Source organism: Ovis canadensis, chromosome 15 (assembly GCF_042477335.2).
Source record: "Ovis canadensis isolate MfBH-ARS-UI-01 breed Bighorn chromosome 15, ARS-UI_OviCan_v2, whole genome shotgun sequence".
Lineage (NCBI taxonomy): Eukaryota > Metazoa > Chordata > Mammalia > Artiodactyla > Bovidae > Ovis > Ovis canadensis.
In genome coordinates this window covers 31,504,975-31,524,450 of record NC_091259.1, presented here as the reverse complement: position 1 = coordinate 31,524,450, position 19,476 = coordinate 31,504,975, and the positions used below count along the sequence as shown (strand labels likewise).

The 19,476-nt window shown below is 42.2% G+C and overlaps 1 protein-coding gene and 1 non-coding gene across 19 annotated transcripts in view; both read right to left on the bottom strand.

The window, feature by feature from the left end:
* The window catches only part of NCAM1 (neural cell adhesion molecule 1), a 368,148-nt gene that overhangs the window by 122,589 nt on the left and 226,083 nt on the right, over positions 1–19,476 (bottom strand). The window lies entirely within an intron of this gene.
* TRNAC-GCA (transfer RNA cysteine (anticodon GCA)) lies at positions 4,135–4,207 on the bottom strand. The gene has a single exon. It is a non-coding gene; the product is annotated as a tRNA-Cys (tRNA).

Genomic DNA, 19,476 nt, shown 5'->3' with positions numbered 1-19,476 from the left:
GCACACATGCAGATTTCACATTGTTGGTAGGAAGCAATGCAAGCCAAGGTTTCAGGGAAAGATCAGTTCAGAGGATGGACACATGTGACCAGCTGCTCCCTGGCACAGAAGCCTGGAAACCCAGCCTACTGTATGGAGCTCAAACACAGCCCGGTGTCTCCACTTTCTCCTTCGTTCTGCCACATGTGTGTGCTAAGTTGCTTCCGTCATGTCAGACTCTGAGTGACCCTATGGACCGCAGCCCACCAGGCTGCTCTGTCCATGGGACTCTCCAGGCAAGAATACTGGAGGGTTGCCATGCTCTCCTCCAGGGGATCTTCCTGGCCCAGGGATCGAACCTGAATCTCTTACATCTCAACATTGGCCACCAGCCCCACCTTTACCACTAGGCACCACCTCGGAAGCCCAGGTCACCTAAAATCAAGACTCTAGTTCCTGTCAAATTATGGCCAAGAGAGTAGGGGGGTATATCCCTATTTACTACATGAGTAGTATATCCTCGTGCTTAACAGGGGCCACGAGAACCTTCTCTAATAGCCTAGCATACGGACCACACTCAACAGTCAGATGAATTTTATGTATATTTCTCTTATGATAAATGCGCTGTCTGTTGCTTTTTTTTTTTAAGAACTTTACTCTGATTATAGGATTTTTTTTTTTAGACAGAATAGTATGAATATTTTAATTAGCATGGTTAATATGCCTTTTTTTTTTTTACTTTACAATATTGTATTGGTTTTGCCATACATCAACACGAATCTGCCACGGGTGTACACGTGTTCCCCATCCTGAACCCCCCTCCCACCTCCCTCCCTGTACCATCCCTCTGGGTCATCCCAGTGCACCAGCCCCAAGCATCTTGTATCCTGCATCGAACCCGGACTGGTGATTCGTTTCTTATATGATATTATACATGTTTCAATGCCATTCTCCCAAATCATCCCACCCTCTCCCTCTCCCACAGAGTCCAAAACACTGTTCTATACATCTGTGTCTCTTTTGCTGTCTCGCATATAGGGTTATCGTTACCATCTTTCTAAATTCCATATATATGCATTAGAATGCGGTATTGGTGTTTTTCTTTCTGGCTTTCTTCACTCTGTATAATAGGCTCCAGTTTCACTCACCTCATTAGAACTGATTCAAATGTATTCTTTTTAATGCCTGAGTAATAATCCATTGTGTATATGTACCACAGCTTTCTTATCCATTCATCTGCTGATGGACATCTAGGTTGTTTCCATGTCCTGACTATTATAAACAGTGCTGTGATGAACATTGGGGTACACGTGTCTCTTTCAATTCTGGTTTCCTCGGTGTGTATGCCCAGCAGTGGGATTGCTGGGTCATTAGGCAGTTCTATTTCCAGTTTTTTAAGGAATCTCCACACTGTTCTCCATAGTGGCTGTACTAGTTTGCATTCCCACCAACAGTGTAGGAGGGTTCCCTTTTCTCCACACCCTCTCCAGCATTCATTGCTTGTAGACTTTTGGATCGCAGCCATTCTGACTGGCGTGAAATGGTACCTCATGGTAGTTTTGATTTGCATTTCTCTGATAATGAGTGATGTTGAGCATCTTTTCATGTGTTTGTTAGCCATCGGTATGTCTTCTTTGGAGAAATGTCTATTTAGTTCTTTGGCCCATTTTTTGATTGGGTCGTTTATTATTCTGGAATTGAGCTGCAGGAGTTGCTTGTATATTTTTGAGATTAGTTGTTTGTCAGTTGCTTCATTTGCTATTATTTTCTCCCATTCCAAAGGCTGTCTTATATATTATAAGACTGATCAGTCTCAGGAATGAACTGTCCAGGGTTGATAATGGAAGAATGATCAGGAAGCACAAATATTTTTGATAGCTCAGAAACCACACATTTGGCTGTAGGAACACATTCGAAACCTCTTTTATGATACCTGGAGTCTCTTCTGGTGGCATAAGGTTCAGTGATTACAGTATGAAAAAAAGGGGAATTCTGGCTCCAAGGTGTGATGTCCATCAACTCAAAAACGCCATGTAGGGTTATGGGGAAAGAAAGAAACATTTTTAAGTAAGGAATTAAACAATCTGAATTAAGATTTTAAAAACTGACAAAGAAATACCCTGTAGTACATGATTTTCATTTTGTACAAAAGCCATTGTCTACTGGGAGGCTATTTTGATTCCCTGCCCTTTATTTCTCATCTGTAGCATAGATTCTCATTTTCTAACACGGACTGTCTGTTTTGACCACCAACAAGTGTAATTCAACATTCTCATTGCCAGCTGTCTTCTCTGAGAGAAGAAAGCGAGAGCAGAGCACGCCTGGCAGATTCCCCTATATATTCCAGCCACGGAGCCCACACAAACACATGCATAGGACACGGGAGTTGTGTATCTCAATGGATAAGAACATACAGTTTAATCCAAAAGCCCTTTAAAGAAGGACTGTCAGGAAAGCAGACAAGGCCCAGACAGAATTTACGGTTGATTTAACCTTGTAAAAATTCCCTAGGTCAGCACAGTCCAGTATGCTTCATCGTACAAGCTGCAGCAAATTCCTTCCAGAAACCGCACTATATAAGCAGAACCCTCCATGACCTTCTTTGTTTGGAGCTGGTACAGCCATCTGCAACTGCAAAAGCAATCATTTTAAGTGCTCAAGATGAACACCTAGGGCAACCACTAGCCCCATCACACAAGCAGCTTCCAACAAAAAATAATGCCGTGTGCCAAGTGGGGTTGAGGGTTTGCAATAGCTGCTGTTGGCAGAAAATAAAGCCAGTTCAGGGGAAGAAAGGCCCTGGAGTTTCTCTTCATTGAAGATCAGTAACACCAGTTGTGTCTGATTCTTTCATAACTCTTGCAAAACTACAGTTCCAAGTTCACTCCCCTCCTGCAAGATTTGGGATATTGTCCGGGTGCCAGGAAAATTAGACTACATAAAAGGAGCCCTGGGACTTCATGTCTTACAGTTGGAACAGTTCCATGGAAACTGGGGCAGTTGGTAGCCTGGAGTGAGGCAGAGCTAAAGCGGAGGGACAATCTCCTTCTTGGAACACCGCATAGCTCCATGACCACCTTCATAATGTCAACTCCAATGTGGGAAGAGATTGTCCAAAGGCCACCACCCAAAGCTAGGTGTTCAAAGGCTTCTCTGCAGCCGGCTCTGTCACCCCTCCCCATGTGCGGCCTCAAGGGGTGACAGAAATAAAATCAGCTGCACACCAATGCCTTCCTGCTGGCCACACCCTCTCCAGGGACCAGGCACTCACAGCTCTGTCTACATGGTATGAGCAGGTACAGGTGGGCATGTTTCAGGCACAGTGGCGAGAGAGGGCTACATGCAGTAGTGACTAAGAGAACTGGTTACTCTCAGGGGACATTCAAAAATATTTATAAAATCAGATTTAAAAAAGATTCAACTGGATTTTCTGTTTTAAAAAGCACTTACCAGAAATAACTCTCTCTCTAGAAAATATGTGTTTTAAAGTGTTAGTCACTCAGTTGGGTCTGACTCGCTGCAGCCTCATGGACTGTAGCCTGCCAGGCTCCTCTATCCATGGAATTCTCCAGACAAGAATACAGGAGTGAGTAGCCTTTCCCTCTCCAGGGGATCTTCCTGACCAGGGATTGAACCTGGGTCTCTTGCATTGCAGGCAGATTTTTTACTGTCTGAGCCACCAGGGAAGCCCTATAAATGTTTATATAGACAGAAAGAATCTGAAAGAACAGTTAAATTCTTAACTGTAGGGGTGGGAGGTACAAACTACCGGCTGTAAGAAGGGCTCAAGGATATACTATATGGTGTGGGGAAGACTGTCAATATCTTGTAATAACTACACATGGAAAGGAACCTTTAAAATTGCATACAATGAACAATTTTAAAATGTCTTCATTGTAAAGGCTACACCACACGTCTCTATGCTCTTTGCATCTAGTACATGTCACCCAGATGTCTGACAGATGCTCAAGGAAATGGTACAGGATAGGTGACTTGAAAATGGACAGTACTGTAAACATTTCTGCCGCTGGATATTTGCTCAGTCGTGTCTGACTCTTTGCGACCCCATGGACTGTAGCCTATCAGGTTCCTCCGTCCATGGGATTTTCCAGGCAAGAGTGCTGGAGTGGATTGCCATTTCCTTCTCCAGGGGATCTTCCCGACCCAGGAATCGAACCTGGGTCTCCCGCGTTGCAGGCGGACGCTTTACCGTCTGAGCCACCAGGAAGATCTTCCAATTATCTAATATTGTTTTATTTGTAATTGATGCCGACACACAAAGGAAGTGAACTATTAAATTCTATGAACATTTACTCTAAGACATACATCAAATTTAAATACATTGAGCATAAATTTTAATTTATAATTCTAAAATGCAAGATTCATGACCATTAAATTTGAGAAAACATGCTGTCAATTTTTGAAAGTTACCTTGTTCAGTTGCTAAGTTGTGTCTGAACCTTTGCGACCCCGAGGACTGCAGCACGCTAGGCTCCTCCGTCTTCTACTATCGCTTGAAGTTTGCTCAGATTTATGCCCATCGAGTCACTGATGCTATCTAACCATCTCAACCTCTGCTGCCCTCTTCTCCTTCTGTTACATTTTATAAATAAGCTATAACAAGCCATTGATTAAATCAGAACCTTAATCTTATGAAGTTCCCATGGACATCTATATATAATTTAGAAAGATGAAATAAATCACTCTATTCAATAAAGGCTTGTGCTCTAACTGAAAAAAAAAAAAATCCCATCTAGCATTAAAGGAGATGCTGAATTTCAGTTTTCAAAGGGTAGTGCTGGTCTCTAGAGATAACTGCTGTTAGAAATTGCATATTATTATTTATTATAGAAAAAAAAACATAGTCCAAATACAAGCTTGCTTAAATAAAGACATTAAGGTATTTACTGTTTTGGGCGATACTGCTTGTCCTAATAATTCAACTTGGTGAAAATGTGCCCCAAATAACCACAGTTAACCTAATCACTCACCCAGTGTTCACTGGACAACTAGGTGCTGTATACTGACCACCCACCTGGCACAGTGCACTGAACCCTGAGAAGGCATGAGGAGTCTGCCATGTGGCTCTCGGAGGGCTTCATAACTTGGCAAGTAAACCCATAACTTAGGGAGATCATTTTAAAAAGCAACCAAGACGAGGTAGTATGCGCATAGGCTGCCTTATTACAGCAGGGATAAAGTGAGACAAGAGGAAGACAAGAATGGAGGGACATGCGCATCTTCCGAACATTCTGGGGGACAAAACAGGCAGGGGGTGGGCACCTCCATTGTGGGCAGAAGTACGGCGGCTGCTTGAGAACAGACATTTGTGCCGCTGAGTCATGAGCTCAACCAGACCCCTACTCACACATCACCATTTTCATTTGAAACAACTACTGACACACAAACCAAGGTTACTCAGACTTGAGTACTGGAAGACATTTTCTCAAAAATGAATGAAGCAAACGCAATTTCCAGGAAATTGTGGCCAATGATGAAATCCAAGATTTCAAGAGAAAATTGGCGTTTCAGAAACCTGCATCCACCAACATGAGTATAACCGCTTTCAGTACTTAAAAGACTCTTCTGATGAAATCCTGGAGATAGCCACACACACAATTTTAAATATTATGTAAAAAATGTGTCGGTATGTGGAAGGTTCTACATAACTGAATGGGCCAATATTTTCTAAATGACCAACAGATGTAAAAAATCATGCATGAGTAAATGATTCATCAAAGTGCAAGACAAACCAAGAATTATAATATAACCAAGTGCAAAAAGCTGATTAGTATGCTTTCAAAATTCATATTCAAAACTAACTTTAAAAAGAAAGCTGCTACTTGTCAAGTTTTGGTATAATGTTAAAAACATCCACAACTGTTTTAAAAGTCTACTAAAATACTCCTCCCCACACATCTGGGTGAGGCTGGATTTTCTTTATATACTTCAATAAGAACAGTGTATTACAATAGATCAAATGCAGAACAGATATGAGAATCCAACTGTCTTTTATTAAGGCAGATATTAAACAGATTTGCAAAAAAGTATACAACAATACTGCTCCTCTCAATTTTGTTTTGTTTTTTATTACCATAAGTATTGATTAATACATTAATATAAGTAAAAGAGCTTTGAGGAAGGTAACAATTTTTATGAGTGTCAAGGGGCCTGAGACCAAAAAGATTAAATTTCTAGCTGATCTAGAAGCAGACTTCCAAAGCACAAAGTGTCTGATTAGTAAGAGTACAACGTACCAAAATAGATAAACAACAAGGACCTACTATATAGCACAGGCAACTATATTTAATATATTGTAATAACCTATCAAGGAAAAGAATCTGAAAAAAATATACATATATACATAATATATATATAACTGAATCACTTTGCTATACATCTGAAATTGATACACTGTAAATCAACTATACTTCAATAATAATAATAATAAAGAATGCATTGGTAACTCCAAATATAACCAACATGGATACAAAACTATCATTTATTTGGTTTGATATGAAACTAAAACTTGGAACATTTTCAGTCTGGGTGTGGGCATCTGCTCAGCAATCAAGTATGAATTAACTAAATTTCAAATGTTGTAGGTGCTCTAGACTTTGGAGCCCAGCATTGCTCTAAACAGGACCCAATGGTATGAATTAAATTGTAGCACACTTGAGGTTTTTAAGCAGAATATGCAAGTGGGATCTTATTTTGTTTTCCAAATGAGAGAATCTTCTTTTTCCTTTTAGTCTTTATTACTACTCTCTTGGCTAACCTTGCTAATCTTGCAATGTCTCTTCCAAACTGAACCAATTTAAAGTGAAAAGGGACACAATTAAAATATTAATAATTATGCCAGAACACCAGGGACAAATCTTGAGTGTCCTTAACAAACAAGGACATACGGTCACCTGACTTCACCTCCCTCAAGTCTGACCGATGTACTTTCCTGCCACCCAGAGCAGCCATCCCAAGCCGTTGACATGCTTCTCTCTTACCAGAAACGTGGCGGACCACCAGACTCCACGGTTCTCCACCTCAAGGCTGCCCCCTCTGCCCACGCACTCCTCTGTCTCTTCCATTTCCCCATTGTTCTCAGAGGATGCAAGGAGAACAAGATAACAAATCAGGATGCAAGGCTCTGCTCTTCTGATCCCTGCTTAATCCAACAAGCAGTTCTTTGCTGGCATTCTCCCTCTCTCCTGTATTTTCCCCTTCCAATGAGCCACAAACATTGTAGTCTTTCCTTTAGTCTCTCCCTAGACCTCAGGGCACTTTTTTTTCTCTTTTCCTTCCAATGTCTTTGTATTCTCCTGCTAATTTCATGACACACCTCTCTTTCCAGGCACCTTTTCCCCAATGTCACCAGGCTAGCACAGCTTAAGAGCCAGGACTCAAGCCCAGATTCAATGATGATATACCAGTGCTTGTCCAGTCCCCCTTCATTAGCCCCACTTGTGCCTGTACACGAGACACACGCCCAGAATTACACACCCAGCCCTGGCCTTTTGCTTAGCCCTAGAGTCAGACAAACAAGTGTCTGCTTTAAATTTCTACCTCAAAGTCCACCTCTAACAAACTCAACTCATTATCTTTCTCAAGCCTGCTCTTTAACTCTCATACTTAAAGATGCTGTCCCAGGTGACCAAGGCAGAATCCTGGGAAATATCATCTCCATCACACCTGCTACGAACACACACACACACACACACTCTCTCTCTCCCCTATAGCAATTACATACTGTCACCTCTCCCTAAATACCTCTTCCATCCATCCTTTCCTTAAATCACTGTACCATGGTAGTTAAGCACTTAGAATTTCACCTAGATACTGCAATTGAGTTGACTTGGTTTCCTTGCGTCTGGCTTGACCCCTACGACCCATTCCTCTCTTATATCATCATCTTTATACAGCACGTATATCATGATGCCACTTCCTTCCTTAACACTGGGTAACACTTTGATGGCTTGCTGTCCCAGCTAACGAGATAATCAAGCAAAAGCTCCTGAAGTGGGATATAAAGACATTGAAGGGTTCATTCTACCCGTGTCCCTGTCCCTCCTCACCCATGTTCCCACCCGCTGTGCTGCTTCACTCACTGCGGCCCCTGCCCACGCTTCCTCTCCTGGAAGAAGCACCTGTCTTTACTGCTGTCATCTTCATGAACTCCTACATGTACTGCAAACTCCACGTCCCTCAACGGAGTCCTCCCAGACCCTTAAAACCTCCTTCCAAGCTTCCAGTGAACATTATGGCTTCTATACAGAACAGTCACAAGATGCAGCAATCATTTCTCTACTTGCTTGTTCCCTTGCTATGTTGTAAGTTCTTCAAGGGAGGGACCAAATTTTACAAAAATTTTATGCTCAATACCTGGAAGCAATAGGCGTCCAATAGAGTGTTCCGATAAGTGAACTCCAACCTCACAGAGGATAGAAGCAAAAGCAAGATGAACTTGGTTAGGATGGTCCTGATCCTTTAAGAGCAAAACCACGTAAAGGTGTTATTTGCCTGCCAGGATCAAGTATTCTAAAAGAAAACATGTTAGAATACTCATTTTTTAGCATTACACAAACATTTTTAGAACATATTACGGTGACTTGTTTCATATAGAAGATGGGGAAGAGAAGATGCCAAAGGGATGTGGAGCAGCTGTAGTTTCCATTTGCTCAAAAAAAGAAAAAAATAGTAAACCATGATGCCAGAAGCAGAAACGCACAAATGCAGCATGGCAGAAATGCAGCCAGGCCATGCTGAGATTTCCGCAGCCCTTAAACTTGGATTATGTTTTCAAAGGCAAGGCCTGCCACCCCACACACAGGCTATGTCAAGGAGTGAGGCCTAAACTCTGACCCTGAAGCTCAGAGAGCAATTATGCTGTCTCTAGAGACACTGTGGGATGTCTTCCCAGAGCTCATTAAAGAAGATTCTTAAACTTTTGGCTGCTTCCAACCATGTCCTATCTTTCTCTTGCACGTGTGCTAAGTTGCTTCAGTGGTGTCCAGCTCTGCAGCCCTCTGAACTGTAGCCCACCAGGCTCCTCTGTCCATGGGGATTCTCCAGGCAAGAATACTGGGGTGGGTTGCTGTGCCCTCCTCCAGGGGATCTTTCTGACCAAGGGATGGAAGGTGCATCTCTCATGTCTCCTGCATTGGCACGTGGGATCTTTACCACAAGCACCACCTGGGAAGCCCGACTTTCTCTTGAACCCAATTCCAGTCTTCACTCACATGATTCTGTTCTCATGCGTGCTCTCTACTGGAACAGAAGGCAGAATGTGGCAGGCGTGTTCTGCCCAAAGTTAGAGGTGATCGAGGACTTTCCAGGTTGTTCAGCGGTAAAGAATCCGCCTGCCAAGTAGGAGACTCAAGTTCGATCTTTGAGTCAGGAAGATTCCCTGGAGAAGGAAATGGCAACCCACTCTAATATTCTTTCCTGGGATTTCCCATGGAAGAGGAGCCTCGTGGGTTACAGTCCACGGGGTTGCAAAGAGTCAGATACAATTTAGCGACAAAGCAACAAGAGGTGATCGAATACCCACTGCGTCTCCTCTATCCCTCTCACCTCCCACTCCCTACGTCTGCAGCCCTGATGAGGACTCTTAGGAGCCACAGTGGCCTCTCAGCATGCGTTTTCCATCCTTCCCAAGTCAGCTGCTGAGCCGTGTCAGGCTCTGAGCTGGTGGGCTCATAGGATAGAGCTGCACGCTCACTGATCAGAACACACTGCAGGGGCTGATGAGAGTGACTGCTGAGTGAAACTGAAGGCAGAGAGCTGCTAACATGGGCCTGGGTCTTCCAGCAGAACCCTGAACCTCCATGAAGAGACTTCTACGGAAGTTGACGACCAAGGGGAGGACAAGGATGACAGAAACAGATACAGATGCCCTTGACCCATCATTGCAACTCTGTTCAGTTACTGGGCTGAGTGTGGGGTCTTTGAAAACGTATCTCAGTCAGGTAATGCTGTGGCTTTTCCTACCCAGTGCCAAGCTGACTTGTAAGTGAACAATTCACAGAATTTGTCAGGTGATGGAATGTCTCCTGACCACATACAATTGACTAGTCACTTTCAGCCTTCCCAGCAGAGAGTACATCTTCACTTACAAGGAATGATTTCAGGATCATGAAGACGGTTGGTTCGACTTGGCTGTAATTTCTCTCTCTCGAGCTCCCAGGAGAATTGCCTGACTGACCCACAGTTTTTGCAAATTGACAAGGGGCCCTCAGTTTCAGTCTCTCTTTTGCAAGAATTCTTCTGGTAGGGCTCTATATTTCTCTTAATCTGATTTCAGCTGGCATTTTCAGGCTCAGGCCATTCCCCTTGTATTAATACATTTAGGGCTTGGGTCCTTGATTCAAGAGCCAGCCGGAGGCTTTAAAAAGGTCATTATTCTCAAGCTTGTCATCTCAGAGCACCCACGTGGCTCATGATGTCCCAGGGAGGAGGACCAGCACCCCACCTGGCTTTGCTCCTACTTCGAGAATTTCGTGCTCAATATCCTGTTGTCTTACTGGTCATGTCCTGCTCCTATTATGTATCAGATCAAGATGTGATCCCTAAACCAGGCATCCAAGGCCTTCAACACCTACTCACATCTCAACTGTTTAGACTGTTCTCCCCCCAAATGGGCATGCTCCATTTGCCAGCCTCATTCAACCTCAGGCCTAAGTCTTCCATCATTCTTTCCTCCCCACACAGGAGGTCTTTTCCTAGATTCCTGAATTCATTCTGCTCTGAGTCCATTCAAATTCATCCCACATCCTTCTTCTTTCACACAGTCTCCCTAGGATCCTTTAGTTCAGAGATCTCTCTCTTTCTTGATGAGTAAAAAATTGTCCAAACAAAACAAAACAAAACAAAACAAAACAGTAAAAACCGCCTGAAAATTTGGGAACAGAACATACTCCATCTTTAAGTTCTCTGATTGTCTTTTGTGTGTTAGTTATGCCTCCTCAAAATGAATGATAAATCCCTTAATGGCAGAGAAAGAGTGGCATGATTTTTACCTATTCCCAATGTGGCTCAGAGGTTAAAGTGTCTGCCTGCAATTGTGGGAGACCTGGGTTCAATCCCTGGGTCAGGAAGATTCCCCTGGAGAAGGAAATGGCAAGCCACTCCAGTATTCTTGCCTGGAGAATCCCATGGACTCTCCCTGGAGAATCCATGGAGGAGCCTGGTGGGCTACAATCCATGGGGTCGCAAAGAGTCGGACACGACTTCACTTTCACTTTCAATGCCTAGATTGGTGCTGGCATATGAAAGATGCTTAATAAAGACCTGCTCCATTGAATCTAACATAGCAACTTCGATCATAAGTGATCTTCTCAACAGGAAATACCAAGTGAGCAGATTGGTGTCATAGCTCACCAGCTCCTAAGCACCTCATTCATTTTCCATATAGACAAGACCACACATGTAACCATTCATTTGTTACACCCAAATGGACTGATTTTAGATCAATTTAAACTACTATGTGTAACTCATTCCATTTTCTCAAAAAGTACATTACATTTTTTGGTATCTTAATTCATAGTTTCACAAAAGATATATTCATTTAAACTGGACCTGTCTAAAGTAACAATTTATTTTTAAAAATTATTTATTATTATTATGTTTGGCCACGCTGGGTTTTCACTGCTGTGTGAGGTGTTCTCTAGTCGTGGCAAGTGGGCACTGCTCTCTAGTCACGGTGCCCAGGCTTTTCATTGCAGTGCCTTCTCCTGTTGCAGAGCACAGTTCTAGGGTGTGCAGGCTCAGCAGTTGTGGTGCATGGGCTTAGCTGCCCCACGGAACGTGGAATCTTCCCCGACCAGGGATTGAACCTCTATCCCCTGCATCGGTAGGCGGATTCTTAACCAACTGGACCACCAGTGAAGTCCTTTACTTCCATATTAAAAAAAATTTTTTTTTACCATAGCAAAGTTGACCCAGGCTTTACATAGTTTATTTTAAACAAAGCAGACCTTATACTGTTTTTCCTTGCAGTACTAGAGTGGCTGAACCAAAGGTGTTCACTGTGCCTCACATTTCTCACTGCCCACTTTTAATCATTCCCAGCCTTTAAAATTCTGCCTTTTATGCAAATACTCCCAAATATATGCCTCCCAACTTCACCTTTCTTCTGACAGTCAATTCCAGATCTTCTACCAGAATATCTTTTTCAACTGAAACACAATAAAAGAAGTCAGCAACTCTGTAATCCAAAATTCTATTTTCAAGGCTGTTTGAAATTTATAATTCATTTTCCATAGAAACGGCATTATAAATAGTAATTCAGTTAGTTCTCTGGCTGAGAAACAAAGCTTAGCGAATCCATCTGCAAGGAAAAGTAACAGAAAGCAATATGGTAACAATCTGAGTAATTAAATGAAGCACTAAAAGGTAAATGTGAAAAAAATAAGCTAATCTTGGTTGTTAATATTTAAAGAAAGTACTTTCACTTGGAGGACAGGGAGACTGAGATAGCGGAGAGTTAGAAGCTTGCTTGGTGGTTCAGACAGCAAAGAATTTGCCTGCAATGTGGGAGACCCAGGTTTGATCCCTGGGTCGGGAAGGTCGCCTGGAGAAGGGAAGGGCAGCCCACTCCAGTGTTCTTTCCTGCAGAAATCCATGGACAGAGGAGCCTGGTGGGCTACAGTCCATGGGATCGCAAAGAGTCGGACACGACTGAGTTACTAACATACACACAGAGGCCTGTTAGTTACAGCCACACAATACCGAAACTTGCCAGGTTTTAAACCTACCTCCTCAATGCAGTCATCAGTCCTGCTGATTCTTCAGCTTACCTCTTCTATCTGTCTGTTCCCTTCCGTTCCTTCTGACCCTGTCCTCAACCAGACATCCTCCTCCCTGACCTGGTTTATTACAGTGGTTTCCCAGTTGGTTTCTCCGAGTCCAATTTCCTTTTTAAATTCATTTTGCATATGACACTCAGATTAATCCTTTTTGAACTCTCTTTCATGTGTCATTGCTCTGCTCAAAGGTATACCATCTCCCCCTAGTGGGTCAGACTAGCACAGGCCTGGCCACACTTTCTGGGGTGATGTGTACCCTGGTACTGGAGGAGAGCCCCACACCGGCGGGACCCATGCAGGGTCCGCTGGAGAACCTACTGCCGTGCAAACTACTGCAGCCACCCAGTGGCTTTCAGCATTCTTGATCAGCAGAGAGCACAGACTCCTCCCTTCAGAAGTGCCTGAATAGTCAATCTACTCTAGTCAATTGGGACCAGAAAGTGTCCCAATCTGGTTACTACATCATTCTGTTAGAGGAACTAGAATCTGGTTACTACATCATTCTTTTAGAGGAGCTAGAATGCTGATGCTCTCAGCCAAAACTGGGAGGATGGAGAGGTGAAATGGTCACCCATCGGCTTCTTTAAAATTTTTGGTCTCAGTTACCTGTGATCCCTCTGAGCAGACCCACTGGTACGACCTGATGGAGAACCACCACGGTAGTGAAAGAGCTTGGCACTGCTGCAAAACCCCTTCCCTGAGACTCTGCTGTGTCTTCATTTGTACAAAGGAGACAGTGATGCCCTCCACCCGTAGCTGCTGTAAGGGCTGAGGGAGGTGCCTGAAAGGACCTGTCCCCACATCCGATACTTACATACATACAAGTATGCATGAACTAAATAGGAGATAAGGAGATGTACAAAAGCCTGGGTCAGAGCCTCCGACTCTTGACCAACCCTGGCAAATGCTTTCACTTGGACAAGTGCCCACTTCTTCGATTTGGGGCTGGAATTCAAGCAGAATCTTGTCTGCTGTTTTACAAACTCCATCCTGACTTGCTAAGAAAAACTATCTGGGGAAAGAATTACTGGCTTACAATTCAGATCCAAGAAAATACTCAGGAATTAACACAATAGCCAATCCAAGTGAGACACAGAGTCTGCTCCGGTTAATTAAAACAAAACAAAACAACCTCAAAACAAAAGCCCAACAAACCAACAGAAAACAACCAGGTCACCAAACTCTAGATCCGGTCAGCCAGGAGCACAGCTCTGCGTGTTGTCATGGCGACGCCGGCACTGCAATCCAGAGCCTCCGAGAGCAAAGACCGGCTGCAGGGAGCCACGCCCAGGGTGCCGTGGTCCCCAGCACAGGCTTCCTCTCTCAGATGCTGGCAAGGAAAGTGAAAGAGGGCTGGAAAGATGTTTATTCGCTTCCATTCTCTGTGTGGTACTCACAGAAAAATGTATTCTAGGACTAAGCATTCTGAGGCATTACAGTTGTATAAGATTTATCCATTTTCATAGCATTTTCATGCAGTAAATTCCAGCAGCAGCCCAGGTAGGTATTATATTATTTCCATTTTGAGGATGGAGCCTTAAAGTGGTGGCCAAGGGACAGGTCATTTACACCCTCTGAACTGTGGGTTTTTCCTTGGCATCGTGTGGGTAATGTGACTTATCCTGACAACATAGAATTGTAAAGGACAGAACTCTAAATAAACGTTAGAGAAATGTCACTCCTGGCCAGTGTCATTCCAATCCCCAACACACGTCAATCTAATCTTAAGAAAAGATGACACCACATAGCATTAGGTGTTACTCAATAAAGAATGTGTCCTACGTGTGTGGATACCTATCTGTAGAGAAGCTGTCCTGTTTCTAGCTCTTGGGGCTATTTGGAAACAAAGACTGCCACTGCAATCTGTGTTTCTGAATCTTCCATTAGCAGAGCTATGCCACCTACTGTACTGAGAGGTGACCTCATTAGAGGAGGGGAACTATCAGTGCAAACTCAAAGCCTCCTAAACCCGCTGGCAGTTGGGCCTGTGCTTGGGAAGGGCGTCCAGCAGCTGCCACCGACAATGGGCTTCTGTACCCGACCCTTGCAAAAGCTTTCTTTTTTTTTTTTTTTTCTTTTGGAGGCCTTTGCTTCTCCCAAGAGCTAGCCAGTTTAGTTTTGTTTTTATCCTCAAGCAAGATGGCTGCTGATTGCAATGAGCTCAGAATAGCAGAAAGTAATTAAAAATTCATTTTAAAATCTATCGCACAGTTTAACATCTACATTAAGAACCCTGCTGGGGTAAATAAGCTGGCATCATCTTCAGTAGGATGAGACAAAAGAAGAATTCGGGCAGTCTGTGCACACGGTGTAGGGATACTAGATGCAATAAGCTGTATTTCAGCTGGCTTTTGTACCAGTTTTGTAGGTCTTTTCCTGAAAACACAAGTGGGTCATGTCAGAAGCAAGCATTTTCCAAGAGAATCTGGTAGCCATCTGATAGCCCAACCAGGGAGCCTGTTGACTGAGATAATTCTTTAGGAAAATATAGCTCCTGTTTTCAATGAGCAGTTCTCTCTAGAGACAGACCTGTGACCACTAGTGTTGGGGAGGTGACGTCTTAATAAGCACTTATTTCTCTAATGATTCGGGTCCATGGTATATACTGCATTGTGTTAGGAACATTTATGTGTTGATTCTTTAGAATTTAAACCACCTTTGATGTGCAGGCTGAGCTGCCAAAGTAGAACAGAGGTGTGCCTGGATCCCAAGCTTTCCTCCACCTGCCAAGCCCTCACCACGCCGTCTGCAGTCCCAGACCTGCCTGTGACCAGCAAGTACTGCCGTCAACTTCATCCCTGTCCTGGCCCCCAATCTCAGTACCATTTACAACTAGAAGCAAATTCCACTGGAAAACAAGACAGATATTCTCTGCAAGATAGTCCACATTCAAGACATTTTTCTGAAAGTTTTCTTTAAACTCTAGCAGAGAAAGCACCTCTGAGAACACAGTATTGGAAAGACATTAACTTGCACTTATTTTATCTGTATTTTCACCCATGAGCTATGTTTTCTGGGTCCAAACATCACTTTATATCAATTTTGAAGGGTGGCAATAGGAATCTGATGAGGAATATAATAAAACAGGTTCATTTAGCAATCGAATTATATTATTAACATTACCACAGTACCCATTTTATTTGAGAATTTATGTTCATTTTCAGAACTAACAACCTTTCTGCTCATTGCATCCAAAGACAGTGAACATATTTTATGTTTTAAGTAACTTGTCGTCCTCCAACCTAGGAAATAAATACCAAATCAATTTACTCTCCTTCTATTTCCCCCAACACTGAAAGCAAATGTCAAGTGCTATAAAGCTCCCCAATGATGTCAATAATTTTATTAAAACTTGGAGATTTAATATCTCTTCTCATATTCTTGATAGAGGCATTGAAGTAGGTAGGGCTATAAAACTAATAACCTGATTTTCACTGCAAATATTTTCATTCACCTGGGGCAGAGTAAACCAAGGCCTTTATGGCATTGTTAAGCCAGATTATGAGCAATTTTGATTAAAACCAAAGATACTGACATTTTCCAAAAGGAAAAGGAGAGTCAGCAGAATCAAGGTCTTGGCCACTGCCTGTGTCCAGACGAATCCAGAAGCTGGGGTTGGAGAAACTGCCTCCAGAGGGTTGTGGCCTAAATGATCAGCGGTTCTTACCTCTTCCTGCCTGATAGTAAGGGGGTGCAGGTGGGAGGCTGGGGAGGGGCAGGGAGGAAATCTGTGCTCTTAGTCACACAAGGGTAACACCATTCTGACCTCAATTAACTACATATGAAGCAAAAAGAGAGACACTTCTTTAAACAGGCGTGGAAAATATCAAAAGTGACCTTTTTCCAATCGTAAAGCAATGAAGAAGACCATGGCTAGGCAGGTCATTAAAAAGGGGGAAAGAGCTAACAAGATGGAATAATGAGGTTCGCCTTTCTTACTATTATCAGTGTTGAAGTTGTCTTTATTAAGAGAGCTAAGAATATTTTCAGGTTTTCAAGATAAAAAATTGAGTGGAAGATTTGGATTATTTTTCTTGTAACTATTTCAGAAACAGAAGCTAAATCTCTTATCATCTGTTGTAAAATTATAAGCGATGTACTGAATGCTAACATGGGCATGATTCCGGAATTTTATCAGGTTTTCCCCATTTGCAGTTTCTGTACATATGATCCAGCCCCGGTTCAAATATAAAGAATAATCATCACGTTTTATAACAAGGGGCTGTTTTGTGGATTCTTTGTTCCTGTTATTACATGTTTACATTTAAAGATAAGGCAGCTGCTCTTGATATTCCTGGGGACAGTAAAATTGAAAGAGGTAATGAAAGGGTGTCAATCTTTTCCAGTAGAATATTCGTGTGGCTTGAATTATTTATATTTTTGATAATTAACTATGAGGAGGTATCTGCCTTTCGTAGATTATGAGTTAGATGAGGAGGTGCCGATACAGTTAAGATGATGGACACCCTGTAGTAATTCTTGTTTTCCTTAATCATGTACATTGGCTGGAGGATCTTCTACCCAGAAGGAAGTTGCCCACAATCCTGCGAGACTACAATGTCTATGATCATTAACATTTCTCAACACCTGTTATGCAGCAGACACTTGACAAATGTGATTTCTTTTCATCCTTACTACTCTGTGACGGAAAAATTATTCCTGTTTTACGAAAAAGAATATGTAGCTTAAAAATTCTAAGAAACACATTAAAGACTGTTATATAGGACACATTCTGCCAACCTAGAAAATACAAATACTGAATCTTTATAATTAAAATTCAACACAACATTGCTTTGAGTAATGACTGGGGTCAGCTCTTTTTCTGTTAGGCTGCCAAATTACTATGAATTAAGAGCTTTTAAGCAGTAACTGTATTAGTGGTTCTACCACTTTTTAAATATTTAAATCTTTTCCCAATTACAATAAAATTTATCTTATTGTACATGGACCCAGAATGAACTATTCTGATTAATAAAACACTCTGGCTAATAAACTGTTAGGGGAAGACTACTAATCTTTAAGAAGTAGCAAAACAATATGCATTTAGGATTTTTTTTTTTTTTTTTTTGCCACACTGTGAGGCATGTGGAATCTTAGTTCTCTGATTAGGGATCGAACTCCTGCAATGGGAGCATGGAGTCTTAACCACTGGAAGGAAGTCTCAATCACATGCATTTAGTATAAACTAAGCAGATACTTTGTTGATTCAGGAAGCATGTAGAAGATGGTAATCCTGGAGGGTCATCATGACAAAGATCAGTTATAATTTCATAAGGAAAGCGGAACAAAAGAGATTTCTAGTTGTCAGAATCTTAGACTTAAAGAACCAGAAGGCACCTCAGAGGTCCTCCATCTCAGCCTTGTATTTACAGGTGAGGACTCGGAGACACAGCTGGCAGCCGAAGCGACAGACCAAGGTCATTCAGGAGCCCAGGGGCAGCCACAGGGGGCCCAGAACACACGGCGACTAGTCTGGCCTTGCTAAGCCGATTCACTGAAGTCAGAGCAACCCTACTTACCTCATCATCATTTAGAATAAGACAAAAAAGGGAAGATGCTGTCACTTGCCTTCTGAATCTGTTAATTTCCAAGCAACCACAGATCTCTTTTTTGCTGTGTCCTCTGTGACAGCTATTTCCTTAACTTCCCCAGCACGATTAAGATTCCTGAAGTCATGCTGTAAACAGGCACAGCAAGGAACATGCCCCTCCTCTGAATGGCTTCTGATGTTTCTCTCCTTTTTAATACGATTTTTATCAGGGTCGAAATGTAGAGAGGAGTTCGACCAAGCATTCAATTCCTGCCTTGCAATTTAACGTGCCAGGTTTAACTGGGGGATGATGCATCAATTATTTACTTAGCTGGCACCATTTTCCTGTCCCTTAAATCATATTTAATTTCAATCTACTATGATCCATTCTCAGCGCTGAACCAAGACCCTTGATACGCTGTCTGCTTACAAGATGGTTTCTCACGTAGAGCACCAGAGTCCTAAGGGTCTTGTGCGCATTTACAGATGACGGACTGCATCTGCCAAGATGTGCTGCACACTTTGGAGATCTCTGTCTTTCACAACTTTAACATATCCGGCGCTATTTACTACCCAGTAAAAAAACCACCGGAATGATCTAGATCAATAGTCTATTTAATCTGAAAAGTCATCATTCATGTAAAATGAGACTTCAATATTATTTTGAAAATCATCCAGATCTTTTATTCCAACTTCCTTCACGAAAGAAAGTCAAAACTCTAAAACTACTTGAGATATAAAAGCCAAATGCAACGTATGAAACAATTAAATCCTAGTTTGGGGAAAAATATATCTGGTACATTTCAGAGGGATAATTGCACTGGGTGTTACATGATACTAGAGAGTTCGTGTTCATTTTATGTGTGAAAACGGCATAGCAGTTATGTCAGCGCATAACCTTATTTTAGGGATAACATCCTTATTTTTAGGAGATGCAATAATGAAGTATTTTTGAGCAAAGTGTCACGATGCCTGCAACTCTTTAGATAGTTTGTATAAAAACACAGAGATGAAACATATGTGGTAAAATAGTAATCTGAATTTAAGTAGTTGATATATAGGTATCTGTCGAACTATTTTTCCCATTTTCTTGAAAATTTATAATTAAATCTGAAGCAATTAAAATACCACTTTAGAGAAATAATTGAGAATTGCTTAGTTATATAC